A 15,146-nucleotide genomic window follows, 5' to 3' on the forward strand; every position below is an offset into this window, starting at 1 on the left:
ATATTATTTGCAATTCGTGTACGCTCAAAAATCTGCCATCATGGCTAAAGAAATTGAGGGTGCTCCTCAACACTGTATCAACGTAAATCGTTGAATATACTTTTTATCATACTGGTTTGGAACTCAAACTTTCCGAAGTGCCACCATACACAGCTGTATTGCCGTCACAATGTATTGCAAATGAAAGAATAATGTTGTAACAGATACGTTACCGAGCCCTCCGCTCAGTTTCACAGTTGGTAAAAGCTTGGCTCTTACCATTCCCCCTGTTCAACTCCCCCATTGAATCATACCCGCTAGTTTCACATTTATATATTTGAAAGATAAGATGTCACTCTACAGCTGTATTATCCTAGTTATGATTGTAAATGAAAGAACAACATTTTAACAGATACGTTACAAAGCTGATCAGATACGTTACCAGTTTGTCAACGGTCTACTACGTTGTTAATACGTTTACATACTAAACCATATACGAACCATTCATAGCCTGTTGATAGCCTTACATGTGTATACATAGAATTATGTCTATAAATATGCTCCAAACCTTTTATTTTTGGCCCAATACATTCTAAAATTATTCTGAAATATACTTGATAAACTTACTCACCACTGTGGACAGTGTATTCGACAAAATACCACTAAATATAGCAACGGCTTAGCGCAATAATGTTGTTCGCCATTCAAGGTTGTCGAAAATGTAAGTCGTATGTGAAGAACGCGGGAATTGATGACGCGTAGGTCTCGTTTGCACAATAGTAACGTATCCGTCGTAACGTATTTGTCGTAACGTATCTGGCTGACTCTTTTCTTAATCGAAAGTCTTTGGTCAAAACTGCATACTTACCAACTTAATCTTTACATTCGATCAGGTGACACTTGACATACTAACGTATGGTATAGAATTGCTCTTCATAATGCACGGCGTTTTTCCAGAGGGCAGTGGAATGTAGGTAACGTATCTGTTGCGACATGAACGTAACACAGGGCGTTTTTGACATTAATACACTTGTACATCAATATTTTAAAGCTACATTTTCATATACCAAATATGTTATGTAACATCCAAGTCAACTTGATTAAACTCATATGGAAACATTCATCTACCTTATTATTTTCGCACGTTAGTACCCATGTGAAAAACGGTAACGTATCTGGTTGCAATATTGGCGACATGCTCTGAAGAAGCTCTTGTAAAAATTCGGTGACTTGATATTGTCAAGTTTTATACTCTATAATTAGGGCCTAATGCAGGCTGTTAAATAGTATGCATTATCTGTGATATGCACTCATATGTAACGAGCAGGGGAACATTATATGGAACGCATCTTGGCTGGCGACATGGGGAAAAACAAAGATTATGCATTTTCAGCTTTATTATTTTATGATTTCCCGACATGTTACTACCGCTAGCTTCTTATATTTTACTAATATAACTCCCGTGTATAAACTAAACTACTATAATCATTTATAACGGGTCGAACAAGCTTGAACAAGCTACACGAATGCAAGCGACACGAAAATGGCAAAGTTGAGCACTTTACCGGAGAATGTGCCTGAAGTCAAATATGTTGATACTGATGATGATTTGTCAGTGCTGGTTATTATGTCTAGGTTAAAAATGTTTTTGCCAGTGTTTTTTGTTTGCAATCTTTGGTAGTTAAAATCTGCTTATCAATGAAAATTGCACATGGCATTTTGGTGACACAAAACATTTAGGGATTGACTCCGGAAATTGTTGCCAGGAATTTGGCCCTATATGGCTCAAATCGGTTAACTCCACCTCCAAAGACGCCAGCGTGGATCAAATTCTGTAAGCAGTTATTTGGTGGTTTTGCAACCCTACTGTGGGTTGGATCCATTCTTTGTTTCTTTGCCTTTGGCATTGAATGTAGCAAGAGTGGATTTGATAAAGCCGTGAAAGACAATGTAAGTTTGCATCAAAGTTATAATTAACTCTAGTTTGTTGTTACCACTAACCATTTTTTTTGCTTGTTGAACTATAGGGGCTAACTAAAGCTAGAGCCAAAGAAATTCTGGAGCGTGATGGGCCCAATTCATTAACACCACCTCCAAAGACACCAGAATGGATCAAATTTTGTAAGCAGTTGTTTGGCGGTTTTACAATCCCACTTTGGGTTGGATCCATTCTTTGTTTCTCTGCTTTTGGCATTGAATGTTGGAATGCTGGATTTGATGAGGCTGTTAAAGATAATGTGAGTGGAACAAGTTGCGCACCAGCAACATGCTCCTCAGGTCAAGTAATTTGTCATCAATCTTTTGTGAATACTTTCACAATACATTGATGTAGACAAATGGAATTAAAGAACCTTTTGAAAACTCAGAAAAACTCATCAAACCAACCCATATGCTTTAACACTTATGGAAATGAAAAAAAAAAAGTTTGTTTTTAAATGGATAATATAACACTTTGCTTTGGGTTTAAATCTTTTGCAAACTGCTTGGTTTTATTTGTAGTTTTTTCAGTTAAATCAATTGGAAAAGTTTACTGCTTTATACTTATAAAAGATTTGTTCTGTTTTTAATCGAAGAACTACCACTTCCAACATGTTTCATTTTATTGCTTGAAGAGTAGTATAACAATTTACTTTACTTTTTTCTTTTAATGTTATCCTCATGTAGCTAGTTTGTAAATCTAAAATGAGTCTTTCCAAATTGTGTCAAACCACAAATTAACTAACCAGTGTTTGTGGGCCTTAGCAATTGTATTCAATAGTAAGAGAGGCTCTTTGGAGAGTTTCATTAACATTAGTTTTATTGTCTACTATTTAGCAAATTTGAAATTTTTTTAAATAAGTGCTTGCAAATCTTACAGCTGGCAAATAACAAGAGTTTAGATTAGAAAATATTAAAAATGTGTACTTCTTTATTTGTACAAATTCAAGTTAATGTAATAATGGATCTGAAAATATGTATTTTATAGTTCAATATTTCCCCAAATAATACAACACAATTTGGATAAAAGTTCCTTGTACAAGGGAAACTAACATTACACACACCACCTCCACTCCTAAACATGGCTGGCAGCTAAGTCAATACATTTTAGGTGCCGTTTAACATAATAACAAGTGTTCCTTTGTATGTTATCTTCATATGTTAGTAATTGAATGTGTTTACATATTAGTTGTACCAGGGACTTGTATTAGCCATTGTGGTCATCATTACTGGATGTTTCTCTTATTATCAAGAAGCTAAGAGTGCTGCTATCATGGAAAGCTTTGAAAAGATGGTGCCACAGGTAGGCTTTTCAACTTATTCTTCATTCTTTTTAAATTCAGTTTAGGTATTAAATTGGTCATATTAAAATAATAAAACTAAAATAAATTTTAATGGTAAATTCCTATGTTATGTTTAGGAAGCTTTGATTCTGCGCGATGGTCAATGGAGTTCTATTAATGCTGAGAATGTTGTTGTTGGTGACATCGTTGAGGTGAAAAGTGGAGATCGAATTCCTGCTGACATCCGCATAATCGAAGCAAGAAGTTTGAAAGTGGACAATTCCTCACTGACTAGTGAATCTGAACCTCAGTCTCGTGGACCAGAGTTCACAAATGATAATCCACTTGAAACCAGAAACATCGCATTTTTCTCTACCAATGCAGTAGAAGGTTAATCAGTCACAGATGCTTTCATTTTCAGCAGGTATAATTATTTATTTACTGTAAGATTGATGTGTGTTCTGAAACACCTCGTGCAGTATTTGGACCAGTATATTGAAGCGACAGCTTTAATACGCTAGGTAGCTTGTCTCTGATGCCTATTATAGTAGTGAATTCTGTTCAATCAAAACTTAGTCAAATAGAGAATAATAATAAAATCATGTTTTTTAGGATTTTTTTTGCAATGTTATTGAAATTGAGAATAAATGTTTATTCTGTATTGTCAGGGAACGCTAAAGGCGTTGTAATTCAGTGTGGTGAAAAAACATATATTGGACGTAGTGCTAACTCAGCATTTGGACTTGATGTGGGCAAGACTAACATTGCAAGGAAGATCAAGCATTTTATCCACAATATTAGAATTCCAATATTTTTTGGAATTATGACATTGTTCGCGGCCTATTTCTGGTCCGACTACCCGCTACTAGAAGCTGCAATCGCCTCAATTTGTTCAAAAATCGAGGCTTTTAAAATAGTCACAGCGGTGAGTATAGTTTCTTATTCATGGTAGCATTGGATTCACCCAAATATATAGCACGGCCCCCAAAAATTACTCTTGGGGGGCCCCCCCTTTCCCAAAAATCATGGTCAAGTAGTTAAAAATCACCATATTTTGCGAATTACCGTCCCTCAACTGATCATCAAGTCCCCCCCCCCCATCAGCTCCCCTATTAGTTGATGCTTGTTTTATTTTGTAGTTTTATTTTATACTGTCTACCGAACGAATGTCTAAGAAAAATTGTTTGGTGAAGAACTTGGAAGCTGTAGAGACTTTGGGATCTACTTCAACCATTTGTTCTGATAAAACAGGAATTTTGACACAAAACCGAATGACAGTGGCTCATTTGTGGTTTGGCAATTCAATTGTTGAGGCTGACACAACTGAAGATCAATCTGGTAAGTTACCACATTCTTTACTTTGAATGTGTAGCTTGGTAGTGTAAAATATGCAGTGTTGCACCATCATTTAATTGTTAAAGTAGTATTTCTAAACATTTTGGTAGAACTTGGACAAAGCATAAACGTATATCCACCAGATGTTCTTTACTGCCATCAACACAAGGCATATTTGGTGTGCTTGTTCCAGCAATTCAATTAAACCAACAGTGTCCATTCCAAATGTAATTTTAAGTGTACTCTTAGAAAATGCATTAATGGTTGACTGTTGTTTTGACTTAGGCGGTGGTACCACGAGCAAGGAATCTCTAACCTGGCGAGAATTGACCCGTATTGCTATTCTCTGTAATCGATCAGAATTCAAAGCTGGTCAAGAGAGTGTCCCGGTGCAGCAAAGGTATGATAACAAGAATGGATTGTAAATTACATTAAGTTATGGAGCACTTTACATTATTATTGTAAAGCCTAATGTACTAAAACAATCTAAACCTCTTCATGTAAATATTGTGATTAACTAATTTATTTGCAGGGAGACAACTGGTGATGCATCTGAGTCTGCTTTAACTAAATATGCAGAATTCACTTGTGGAAATGTTAAAGAATTTCGATCGTTGTAGCACCATATCGTTGGATGGAACTGAAAAGCCTTTGGGTGATGAGATGAAAGCTGCTTTCAACAATGCTTACTTAGAGCTTGGTGGTCTAGGAGAGCGTGTGCTTGGTAAGTGCTTAGTCGAATTAAAAAACAAACTACTTTTATGTTTTGTTGTCGAAAGATAACAGAACTTTGTATGAGAGCCTTTGTATTGTAAGCATGACAACATGATTTTTTTTCTCACGGCCAATAACAACTCCACTTTCTATGCCTCATAATGAGACTTATTCTGTGTATGTTGAATATACATTCATCATGATCAATCCTTTTTTTTCTTTATAGGCTTCTGTCAGTTTTGGTTACCTGTTGATAAATTTCCTCGTGGTTTTGAATTCAATGTTGACAGTGATGTAAACTTTCCTCTTGATAATTTGTGTTTTGTTGGGCTCATGTCTATGATCGATCCTCCTCGTGCTGCTGTCCCTGATGCTGTAGGCAAGTGTCGAAGTGCAGGAATTAAGGTAATTTCATTTTTTTATGCAATAAAAGTTATCATCACTCTAACTAAATTTCTCCAAAAATATTAAAAGTGTTTATATTGTAAAAAATAATGTAATTGTTTTGTTTTTAGGTTATCATGGTAACAGGAGATCATCCAATCACAGCTAAGGCCATTGCTAAAGGTGTTGGTATTATTTCTGAAGGAAATGAGACTGTAGAAGATATTGCTCAGCGTCTTAGTGTACCAGTTAATGAAGTAAACCCACGGTAAGATTGATTGAGTATAGTCACATCACAAATTTTTAATTTCATAAAAATCTAGGTAATTTTAAGAAGGCACATTGCATTATTTGGCAAATGACATATATTTCTATATTAACATTGTATTGTTGGACAAAAATGAAGCTTTCTTGTTATTGAATTGCTTTTTCTGGATAAGAAATGCTGTGGCTGGTGGTACTGTATTACTTAAAGCGCATAAAAACTTATGTAATATGTGCACTATCAAATTACATTACATTATTTGATTATTATTTATTTGTGTATAGTGATGCCAAAGCTTGTGTTGTTCATGGATCTGAATTGAAAGACATTTCAAATGAAGCCCTAGATAGTATTCTCAGTGAACACACAGAAATTGTGTTTGCTCGTACTTCACCTCAGCAGAAGTTGATCATTGTAGAAGGTTGTCAGAGGGCTAAGCAGATTGTGGCTGTGACGGGAGATGGTGTCAATGATTCTCCTGCCTTAAAGAAAGCAGATATCGGTAGGATTTTTAAGAGGGAAATAGAAGAGAGTTGAAAATGTAGGGGTATTGAGATGAAAGTGTTAAGATGAATTAGCAGAAGAAGAGCATGTGTACAGTCACACATTACCAAGTCTAGCATGCACAAGTCTAATAAAAATTTCTTACGACTCTTAATAAGCACTTCTAACGCTTTCAATTGTGACTTCTGATATAAAGACTATAGATTTTGCTTGTTTTGTAGTATTTTATAAGGGGTGTTACAAACATAATTTAGGTGTATCTTGGTTAAAACTCTGACCGTCAGGGGTTTATAAAAAATATTAGACCCTATCAGCCACCGCCAGATTTTTAGTGAATGTCTCAATGAACTCAATTTTTTTGTTTTTTATGCATATTCACACACTGAAGCTGAGATAACCATATTTCAATATCGTCATGCAATATTAGGTCACTGAGAATTAGTCGCATTAAAATATCATAACACTTACGTCCAGACTGATATTTGTGTGTGAAAGTTGTTAGTACATGTTGGTAATTACCTAATCTATCGGGTTCTGTAAAAAAACCTGAAACACGAAGATCTCCATGTTGAGCAGTTGTTATTGTTATTATTATTATTATTGTTATTGTTATTATTATTTTCTGTAGGTATTGCTATGGGTATTGCTGGTAGTGTTGTCAGTAAGCAGGCAGCTGATATGATTCTTCATGATGACAACTTTGCATCTATTGTGGCTGCTATCGAAGAAGGTAGAACAATCTTTGACAATTTGAAGAAGTCCATTGCCTATACCCTGACAAGCAACATCCCTGAGATATTTCCATTTTTGATTTCCATCTTGGCGTCGATACCTCTACCAGTTGCAATTATCAGTATTCTCTGTATTGATCTTGTTACTGGTGTGGTGAGTACTGATTCAAACAATTTATTAATATCTCAGGCCCGTAGCCAGGTTTTTCCAAGGGGGGGTTTTCTGGGCGTGAGGTCCACGGTCGAAGCCCTGGTGGGGTCGCCGAAACCCCAAAAGCAAGAGGATTTTTGTGCTTTATGGGTCTAAATAATGCTATAAAAGCAGATATGTTTGAAAACGTCTGTGTCTGGGTAGGTCTGCAGTGCATTAGTTGGGTTGTAGGACTTATTTTGGAAATTTGAAGAGGGGGGTTCGCCAAAAAAGAGGGGGGATTTGCTAGAAAAGGGGGGTTCTCCCGAACCATAAAAACCCCCCCTGGATACTTCCTGTATCTTAATATTTACATTAAAAAAAAATGTATATAACAATTAGTTTTCATGTGCAAATTTAGTTTAGCAAAAACGCTTTTATTTTTGTTTATATTGTTAACAACAATATAAACCTAGTCCTTGTTGTTCTTGAAAAATGTGAGGTCGCCGGGTCACGCTGACTTTGAAAACACAAAAACCAGTAGTAAAAATACTTGTAGGAAGCTGAAATTTTGCAGGTGCTGTCTGGTGTGAAGTTGAACCGCTGGTAATTTTGTGTGTTTCTGATAATTAATAACGATGTAGGCGATAAAAACAGTGGTAAAAATATTTGCTGAACATGATTGCTTTGGGGTTATATGCAGAAATTTCTCATGAATAAGGTCATCCTGGATGGAAACACACTTTATATTGAATTGAATTGAAATTGAAGTTCTTTTTGTGAGGGTACTGTCCCTAACCCATATTGATTTTGTGTTGTGATCTTCAGTTGCCTGCCATTTCACTTGCGTTTGAAGAAGCTGAAGGTGACGTCATGAAATACCCACCTCGTGATTCTGAGAAAGATAAGCTGGTCAATGAGCCTCTCATCAGTTTTTCGTATGGACAGATTGGAATGACCCAAGCACTTGCTGGATTCTATAGTTACTTTGTCGTCATGTGTGAGAATGGATTCCTGCCTAATCGCTTGGTTGGCTTGAGATCACAGTGGGATGATGTTACCAACCACAGCGTTGAAGATTCTTATGGATCCCAATGGGTATGTCATTCAGCTTGTATTGAACTTTGTGATGATGGTAAAACCTAGAATATAATTATCACACACACATATTATAGATACAGTCAACTACAGTGCAAAGAGTAGTTCTAGTACATCGTTTGGGTTGAATATATATTGCACTGCCTGTTCTACAGTCACTTTGTCATCACAGTGTTGTAGCATGTGGCACAGTGTGTAAGGTGTTGGGCCTTTGGAGTTCAAGACTGAGGCCCATCACATTGCTTATGTCATTGGGCAAGGCACTTTACTTTACTTCTCTCCACCCAGGAGTATAAGTGGGTACCTGGTAGGATGGTGTGGCATTGAACGTATGTGGTTGTGTGCGTAGAGCAGCATGACTAGGGATAAATTAAATGGTGTTTGTTTTTAATTGTCATGTTTTCAATATTATTTTTTATCATTATATTTCAGACATACCAACAGCGAAAGGTTCTTGAGTTCACCTGTCATACAGCATTCTTTGTGACCATTGTCTTTGTGAAGTGCGCTAGTGTTATCATTTGTAAGACTCGCAGGAACTCACTTCTTGATCAAGGAATGCAGTAAGTTGCCAATCATCATACTCTTTAAATCTAATTTATGAAATGCAGTGTAGTATTTATAAATTCACTAGAATGTCCACTTAACTTGAACATCTAAATTAAGAAAATTCATGTTGTAGTTTGAAAACCTTTCAGTTACTTGATATAATCCATGTTATCTACTTTCAGCAACTGGGTGTTGAACACTTGTGTCATATTTGAAATCAGCTTGGCAATATTCCTGTCATATTGCCCAGGTCTTGAGAATGGTCTAAGGATGTACCCACTCAGGTATAAAGCCCAGTTTTTTTATATTCAATATTTAACACAGAGGCTCCTGACAAGGCAAACCCAGTTTGGAAGCCTGCAGGAAAGCAATATTTCATTTCAGATTCATTGCAGTATTTGTTATCTTTGAATGTGAATATTTGTGTTTAGATAATAATGTAGGGAGATGAACCCTATGCTTTCATGTACTTGTCTATGCTTGTCCTCTTTAATGTTTGGATATTATGACATAAGCAAATAGCAAATTGATAACATTTTATGATTATCTTATAAAGATAAATTGAGTGGAGAGATAAAAAATGCCACAACTTGGAAAGAATGCTGCTGGTTAAAATGTTTAGTAATAATTTTAATGAAGTAGCACTACAACGTAGGATGCAAGGTTAAAGGGACAAATCATTGCCACTAGGACTCACCAGTTGAAAGACATTTATATTAATGCTATTTAGTAATACAAAGATAAAATATGTTTGTTGTAAGATGTTTGTTCTAATTAATGGTATTATTTGAAATTTTATTTTTCAGAATTAATTGGTGGTTCCCAGCCTTCCCATTCAGTCTACTCATCTTCATCTATGATGAATGTCGTCGTTACATCATTCGTAGCAGACCAGGTGGATGGGTTGAAAAGGAGACCTACTATTAGTGTTTAATGAAATGAATTAAATGAAATATTTCAATAAATGTGGCAAAGACAGGCCAACCACTTGTTGCAAATCGTGTTTCAGAGATAATGACCAAAACTTGCTGGAATGTCAGCATTTTTAAAATCTGCTTTATTCCACTAAACTAACCTTTATATCTATACATCATGGTATGTTGTTATTTTTCCCATTTTCAATGTTAAATCAATAATTTTTAACAATTTGGTAATGGTTTCTGTCTGAGAAATGCCCAAAATCGTAAACTTTGAAGGCTGATTGCTCAAATATTTTGCTTTAAACAACAGTATGTTTAAACTCCATAACGAAATGTCGGATTTAAATTATTCTTTTACCATTTTATATCATTTTTTAACTCTGTATTGATAACTAAAAATCATTTTGCTGGATTTGCGTGTTTCCAGAGTTTCTGTAAAGGTCCACCACTGGCGGGAAAATTTGAAAATGTGTCACAACGCGTTACGCGCTTTTATTTGAGTGGCGTTGCACAAATAAATAGCGCCGTCTATGCATAAAACGTTGAGCACATGTGTTTGGCGGTGTTTATCAGGCCCGTAGCGTGACTTAATTTGTGGGAGGTTCGTTTCAGTGGAGAGTGAACCTGGAGAACATTGTAAATATAGGCCTATCTAGGAAAATAAATTTTTCGTGTTTAAATGCGGACCTTCTCCAGTTTTTGAGCGGTTCGTCGTAACCCTCTTAACCACCCCCCCCCCACGCTACGGACCTGTCCATGGCATAAACTTGAGCGTATTTTATGGTTCTTGGCATACTTTGCTGGTTCTCGGTCGGTCCTCTGATGACTGCTTTTAGTGAGGGTCATCTGGACATAACGTTTACAGGTGTATGTGTTTTTATTTTTGTGTGTTGGTTGGTTGATTCATTTTTTTTTTTGTTAGTTACATTGTATTAAGTTTTATAATTGTGTATTTTTGGATGCAAATTCACAATAATGAATGAAGTGTGTCACTGTTAAAAGTGTATTTTTCTAATTAAATGGAGCGCAACTACTTCGTGTGTGGAATGCAGTAATCCGTTCTAAAACACTTTGAAGAAAAAATCCAACCGTAATGTATAATATCATGGTTTTGGCAGACCCAACTAAAAAATGTTTCCTTCATTCAATAAATACATTAGAATATAGCCCTATAGCGATTTTAATGCATTAAAAAAAATATATGATGATAATCATAGATATTATATAAGATGATGTTTTGTGTATCAGTGCTCTATATTGAATGGACGGTCCTGTTAGTAATATTGTAATGGTTAGGTAGAAGATCACAGGACTTGACTAGCAGGAAATAGTTTTAGCATTGATAATAATAACAGCATACAGTAACTGTAGGCCCTACATCCTTTCTAACAATCTTACATTTATTATTAAATTCTTAATTTCCCTCTAAATAGAGATATTTAAAGACTACTTTTAAAGCCGGTCTTTAGTTACAGGGATTCAAATTAAAGACCAAAGCTACTAAAACTTTGGTCCCAAAAAGGGATTTTTAATTGGTGGTATGGAGGGAGACCTGTAATAGGATTGAGAAAAGTGGTCTGGCCAAAGCCGGTGCGGCCGTGTGGTTCCGATCAGTGGCCCTGTGGTAAATTTAGTAGGCCTATTTGCAATGCCCAATAACATTATGGCCTTGTTTTTATTGTGTGGTATAATAGGCCTACATTATTCCTTTACATTTAAATCTTACAATGTTTTATTTACATTGAGCTTTAAACATTAAATATATGTGTATGTCCAATATATATGAATGTGTTTTACTCGACCGCAATTTATTTACGAGTCTTAGAGTTCCATTTCCGGCCATCTAGGTGTACCATAATTAAAAATTATCTTGAAGCCTCCATCTGTGAAAATCCCTCCCTAGCCCCCACCCCACCCTCATTTCCAGAATCTGTCACTGAAAAACCGTTTAATACTGTTTATATTGCATCTTCGGAATCAATTAAGACCTCAAATTATCAAAAATGTCAGAGCGCGAGGGGCCCCAGCAGGAATCTGCGGCCCCCAGTCATTTTGGTCCACTCTCCACAAATTTTCACACACCCAATAACAATTCTGCGTACGGGCCTGAAGCGATTTTTAATACCCTAATATCTATCTATGTTTATAACATATTGGAATATAATATCTTATTATAAAAAGGAATACTTTACGAAGACTCCTGCAAGTATTTTTCAACTGCTAGATGGTCTTAATAATATCTATCTATGTTTTTAACATTGGAATATATCTTTTTTTAAAGCGCATGAACTAATGTAGTCAAAACATTTGAAAAGTTGACTTTTTGAACATTAATTCCAGGTAAAGTTAACATTCCAAAAGAAACACTTAAAATAAAAAATAAAAAAACTGGACTGCAACATTTTTCTGTATTTTGTATATGCTCGGAAATGGAACTTAAATTACCTTTTTAAATTGTTTGATCTTTTTAAATTACTTGACAAATTGATTGATTAACTCAAAGAGTCTTTTATTGTATTTAGTGGGTAGCTTTTATATTTTTTTAAAATTCATTTCCTATCAAAGATCAAATGAACTCAGCCCTTAGTAAAGCCAAAAAATGAACAATAAAATCAACACTTTATTTTCCTTATTAAAACAGCCACCAGTTTTTAAAAAAAATCGCTTGCAGGCGTCTTAGTATTGATTAATACTAACGTACTAAATTTAGATTCTAGAAAATAAGAATCAAGCAATTAAAATTTTGATTTTATTGTTCATTTTTTTGGCTTTGTCAAGGGATGAGTTTATTTGCTGTTTGATAGGAAATTACTATATTAGGTAAAAAAAAGACTTGTTGAGAATATTCAAAGGTTCATGTAGAAGTAAAGTATCATTATCTATATTACAATTTACCTTATTACGAAAAGAAATGCGTTACAAACACGCATGTAAGCGATTTTCAACTGGTGAATGGTCTTAATAATATGTAACTATGTTTATAACATATTGGAATACAATGAAACCCCCTTTTTGAGACATTCCTATTCAGGGGACAAACCTATCTAGGCGACACATTCCGTGAAACAAGAGGCAATAATTATATCCTTTAACACTACAGCCAACCCCTATTAATGGGACACACCTATTATGGGGACGGGGAAATTTTTTGAGTGTGAAAAATGGTCAAATCAATACAAATTCACCCTATTAAAGGGACACTTTTTGTTATTGTATCAAAACAACTACAATAGTCACAAAATAAAAAATAACCTTTTGAGCAATAAACTTACCACCAAACCAGAATTTTTTTCCATACTTAGAATGGGCATTGGATGTTACTTTATTTAAATAAAATCTTGTCAATTTTCACCATTAACCATGTAGATTTCTTGTTTTGTGTATTTTGATATAGGAGTCTTATCTATCCGGAGAGCCTGCATCCTGATTTCTAAGTTGGTAACATCCACTAATAGTATTCTATCTTGTGCATCCAATAGAAAGTTCAATATTTAAAAAAAAAGAATATTTGGTCATTAACATTGCACTCGAATAAAGAAACAATATCGGGAACATACACAAATTTTCTAGTTTTAATTACATATCTGTTAATTTCATATCTTAAATGAATAATTTTTTGCATTGCAAATTATTGTTATTAATTTGTTATAGTTAAACTGTAGCTCATTCTTAGGTCAAATTTAAATTATGCCAAAACCCTATTAAGGGGACAATTTCACGTTTTCGGTTAGTGTCCCCTGAATAGGGTACCCTTATTCAGGGGACACCCCTATTAAGGGGACACTTATTTTTGTCCCGAAGGTGTACCCTTGAAGGGGTTCTACTGTATAATAATATTCGTTTATTTTATGAGGTACCAGTTGTTTTTGTCCCAACCTTCCCATGCTACTACTACTGCATTCCCCCATTTTGACAAAACAAGGCATATCATAATATTAATGTTGAAAAACCAAGGCTAATAAATTGGAAGTAAACCATTTTATGTCGGCCCGCCGTTGGTCTCAAACAAATTGGAACTGGCCACCATAACAAATAGTCTTACAATCAATTCCAACAGGTAAAATCAGCATTCTTTGAGCTGTGAAAGTATATTCTGTACTGAATCATAAAATCTCAGTTTGGTTTTGTCAAAGAACTTACCTTTGGTTTGGTTTGTTTGATTGTCATTGTGAAATTGCTAAGTGTCTTTTTTGCGCACCCATTGCTGAGAACACAAACTGTCTCCACGATACGCATACCAATCGTTACCAAGCACCTCTCTTATTATTTTTTTTATTTTATACAGTCACAACAGGAACACAAACTTTGAAGATTCAAGATTCAAGAACTTTTATTGGTTTATATATAAAATATACAGAAATTTGTTATGCTTTGTAGATAAAATAATATTAAAACGACAAACAGCAAAAAATATAAAATAACAATAGAAAAGTGGAAAAAAGTAAAATAGGAGCCTTTCTTCTAACATTAGTTTTTGAACAGGATTGTAGATACTATTAAAATCAAATGACTTTATAGTTCTGCAGCGTTTAGTTTCCGGAGGCGTAGTAGCCTTATATAAGAATTTTTAAATAGGCCTATATTTATAGAGAGGGTGACAATGATCCTTCATAATTGTTTCCTCTCTTAAATTGAATGGCATCAGATCTGCTTTCTACTTTGTGCATTCTTTCGAGCTTTTCCGATTGTACTATCCTTTTCAGTATACTTTCCATAAAAACATAAGGCCTATTACTAAAAGATAATACTTAAAATAACACTTCGATAAAACAAGATTGAAATTGTATTATCAACTCTTAGTTATTTGAACTAATTCACTATCCTGTCTCTGTTCAATATCAACCCGCATTACTTGCCGTTAAGGATGGGCCTAAATATACATGACATATGCAGATACGTGGCTATAAATATATATTTCTGGCTATTTTTGTACGGTACGTTTACAATATAGTATTGTTTGAAGGTTTGCATGGGCGAAGTAATAACAAATAATTGCTAGCAGTACATCACGTAGGTAGTTCTGAAAAGAACTGTGTAGTCGAGAATGTCTCAACTACAACAGTATACAACTGTTTTAGCTGTTACGTAACAAATTTGTATCTCCACTGAGATCTAGCCATTTTTTTTCTAGAATATTGTTTTTTTTTCAGTATTTTGCTTTTTAATGTAAATATATAAGCCAATATAGAATGATATTATAGAACGCTTAAAATAAAACAGTATTCAAAATTACATACAGATATATAATATAGGCCTGTCTAAATGATTCTAGTTGTA

The 15,146-nt window shown here is 34.7% G+C and overlaps 1 pseudogene; it reads left to right on the plus strand.

Moving 5' to 3' along the window:
• Positions 1-9,933, plus strand: part of LOC117108726 — a 14,300-nt pseudogene extending 4,367 nt beyond the window's left edge.
• Positions 9,934-15,146: the final 5,213 nt, after the last annotated feature.

This window comes from Anneissia japonica, unplaced genomic scaffold (assembly GCF_011630105.1).
Source record: "Anneissia japonica isolate Jap-2015-1 unplaced genomic scaffold, ASM1163010v1 scaffold128_len593404_cov183, whole genome shotgun sequence".
NCBI classification, from domain to species: Eukaryota; Metazoa; Echinodermata; class Crinoidea; order Comatulida; family Comatulidae; genus Anneissia; species Anneissia japonica.